Source organism: Crocodylus porosus, unplaced genomic scaffold (genome assembly GCF_001723895.1).
Source record: "Crocodylus porosus isolate Cpor-Errol unplaced genomic scaffold, CroPor_comp1, whole genome shotgun sequence".
In the NCBI taxonomy this organism is placed as follows: domain Eukaryota; kingdom Metazoa; phylum Chordata; order Crocodylia; family Crocodylidae; genus Crocodylus; species Crocodylus porosus.
In genome coordinates this window covers 59,233,814-59,237,522 of record NW_017728943.1, presented here as the reverse complement: position 1 = coordinate 59,237,522, position 3,709 = coordinate 59,233,814, and the positions used below count along the sequence as shown (strand labels likewise).

General features: G+C 38.2%; 1 long non-coding RNA gene across 1 annotated transcript in view; it reads left to right on the top strand.

The window, feature by feature from the left end:
* Positions 1-3,017, top strand: part of LOC109319675 — an 8,299-nt gene extending 5,282 nt beyond the window's left edge. Inside the window, exon 3 of the long non-coding RNA XR_002103584.1 lies at positions 2,897-3,017. This is a non-coding gene — a long non-coding RNA (uncharacterized LOC109319675). The remainder of the gene's footprint in view (positions 1-2,896) is intronic.
* Positions 3,018-3,709: the final 692 nt, after the last annotated feature.

Sequence of the window (3,709 nt, the reverse complement as noted above, 5' to 3'; positions counted from 1 at the left end):
CCCGCCCCCATGTTTCAGGACACCAGGGCTTCCCATTATTTTCTGTTTGCACCTCCCCCTATTTTTCTCCCCCGCTTGCTGGCTGTTTCCACACTTTTTTGTCGGACTGGGCTTTTTTGCAGGGGACCTACTGATTTTGCAGTTTCTGCAAAAATCACAAAATTGCAATTTCAGTAGGTCACTACCTATGCAGGTTGCATCCACTCTAGAGCTAGTAAATGTCAGTCAAAGCCAATGAGCAGATTTGCCATCCAGGGAAGGTAGAATGAAGTTCCCAGTGACCATTCAGTTCAATGCTTTTCTCTCAGTCCCAACTTCATTTTCAAACCAAAGTTCCGAAACAGGAAACAAGAACTCATGCCAGTGGATGCCATTTAACTACTTGAGGGGTCCTTAAGCTTCTGTCACTTGGGAAGGGAGAGGATACACCTTTCCTTTTTCATAGTTTTTCCTAGGTACTAGTGTGAGACGCACAAGAAGCCGCACTTCCTTGCTATCCCTGTCCCAGAGTCGGGAAACTTTATCTTTTGTTACCTCTCAGTCATACACCTACTCCCAGTCATGTGTTCTTTGACTGCTTCCTACACCCATGCGTCACAACAAGTATATTTTGTATAAATGTACCATCGTGCACGGTGCCTGCCTTGGTGCAGTCTGACTTGGTGTTGCCTCTGCAATATTAATTCTGTCCCCTTTGTACCTGTCCTGTATACTGAATGAAATAGTTGTCCTATGAGAATAAAATGTGATTGCTGAGTTGGAGGTTGGGTTACACTGGGTACGTCCACACGTGTTCCCGACTGCACAGTTGTTACTGCACTGTCATTTAGTACTTGCTGAAGTACAGTAACCGTCATTACTGCGTAGTCTTGGCAGTGCGTGGGTTGTTTCTGAGCCTACTACACGCTAGTGTCAGCGTCACATTTAATGTTTGCCAAAACTATGTTCCTGTAGCAATGAGCAACTCGTGAAGATGCGCCTAATATGTATGCACAAACTTTGTTGTCCTCCTTTAAGTTTACCTGCTTCACTTGCTCTGTTGGTACTCCAGTGTCTGCTACTTCTGCTTCAGTAGTGCCATGGGCTTGGCCTTAGAATGTATATGCTGTGTTATTATTTTGACTGGTTGCTGCAGTTTTGTTAAGGAGTGTAAGAAATAGATTTATATCTTAGCAGCACCTGAATGGAGTTTCATGGGACAAAGAAAAACAGCTATTTAGTCAGAAGTCTTTCCTTCTGCCAAAGGCTTTCTGGAGGTCTTTAAACTTCTCAAAACAAGATTTAGGAATATAAAGAACACATTATGTGGAAAGCACCAAGCAACTTAAAGCTAAGAGTTCTCTACCAACTCCACTTATAATGCAGTACAGGGAGTAATATTTTTAATGTTAACATTATGCAAAAATCCTAAATGTAGGATATCCAGGTTGCATAATTTAGAAAGTAAACAAATAGCATTTGCTCATCCTTCAGACAGCCATCTTCAGTTATTGTGGATCAGAACAGGAGGAACAGGTTGAGCCATCAACTCTTGCATTGTTTCAACCGGGGCAGCCTTTCTCTTCCACCAAAGTTAAAATGCAATAATTTGGGAAATAATGACTCAAAAGTCAAAGTTATCCAGGAGATGTATTTTTGAATACTTCAGGAAACGTGCCAAGAAATCATTTGAATTGGTCAAAGTGTATTAATTGAGCCAGGATCAAGAAGAAACATTCACTTAAGAAATAAGTGTAAAGGTTACAAAAATGGAAAGAAAAGTATAGCCTGCAATAGAAATGGCAGATTTTTGGGGGGTTCTGATGAAGTTTGTGAAAATCGTCACAGTTACCCTATGGCACCCTATTCAGAAGTCACAGTTACCCTATGGAACTTTTTTAGTATTTGCTTAATGGAAATTCCAGTAACTTAGTATAATTTTAACAGGAAACTTTTGTGAAGTGGGTGGTGGTGAGCTTTGCCAGACTGCTTGGTCCTTTTGAGAAGGCGACAGGAGGCTTTGCTGCGTTGCTCCTGTTTTCCTGGGAATTGGAGCACCGGAGCAGCTGTTACTCCCCACCCTTACCCCAGATCACTCGGTCTTGGGAAACCACAAGGGGCAGGGGACGGCAGTTGCAGGCTGAGCACCTATACTACTCCCTCTTTTGTAATCTCCTCTGTTAGAAATGAATGCCTGTTTGTGGGGTATAAATACATGATAATTACAAGATTTCACTCTTGCATTGCTTTATTCCTATGATGGCCTTTTTCATGTATTAATGTTCGGCCACTACTCATTTTCAGTATAAAGCCAATTTATAAATCATGAAATTGTTATGATTTCCTTGATGGTGCTGTTTGTTGAATATAATGTTTGTAAAATGTTATTCAAGCTACAGGTACTGTTTATTTATTTATTTTCTAATCACAATTCCTGAATGATAGTAAATATGACCAGATTCACTTTTAAAGTGACTACTTGTTTCACTGAAAATTGTCTTAAGTTTCTGTGGGTTATGACTATTCTGATTTTATAATACTTCTGTGGTTAGTTGTGTCAGTCCCTGCAAAATGTGCTTGAAAACTTCTCTTTAGAATTCAAGCCAGTTGCAAAAAATTTAAATAAGGTTTGGGAAATGGAGTACATTTGATAAAACTGTGAATATCAATTGAATAATAATTTTTTACCCTAAAACAGAACAAATTGTTTTATTCTATAAATCAGCTGTCACATGGCAAGGAATTCCTTATTCTAGTTTATTCTTATATTCCTTATTCTAATTTAATTGCTTATAATTTCAGAAACTCATAATTGATGAAAGCAAAATAAAATGTAGAATTAAATCAGAGAGGGTTTTTTTAATCTTATATTTAGGTTTTTTATGTATATTTGTATTGGTTTCTCTCTTTCACACAGAGCATGAGTTGAGCATTTTTCCAAAGCCACAGAATGCTAGTGAATGGAATGGCAGTGACTTCTGGACCCACGCCTTTCTTATTTTTAACATATTGTTAACTGGGCAAACAAACAGATTTGCAATGCCATCATGGGCACCATGAAAAACACTTGAAATGTGTAATAAAAATGCTTTATATTATTAAATTTCTCCTCCAGTGATTAAAACCATATCATAATGGCAGACATCTGTTGGACAACTTATGTGGTTACTTATTGTCTTGGTATGTGAGAAAATCCTGGAGGCTGTATGTCTCAGCCCTTTTCGGCCCTGGTGCACTGAGGATGCACAGGAAATTAAGCATATGCTCAGTGGTGGAGCTATAATAACATGGAGGTTTGGTAAAACCTGTTGAAATCAAACAGTATCTTTACATATTCTAGGCCTTGTGGAAGACAAAATGAAGGGAACTGGCTGAGACCTGCCTTTCTGCTTGATTTGATTTTTTTGATTTGATTGACTGAGAATCGGGGTTGACAGGTGGCTTGATGAACAAGAGTAGATGACAAGCATTACATCAAAATCTAGATATCATTTCAGCCATTCTCCTTATTTACCTCATTCATTGAGAATCTTCTTGAAAGAAAAATGAATTTTGTCTGTAGAAAACAGCCTATAAAAACCATTAATAGGAGTTCTTTTCACTAATTCTATTTTAAAAATTAAATGATCTTTCCCTTTCATTTTTCATTCCTGGCTTTTAAAATGAATTACTCCTCTTGTTAGTGCGAAGGATTACATTCCTGTAAACACTACTGTCAACTTTTTAAAAA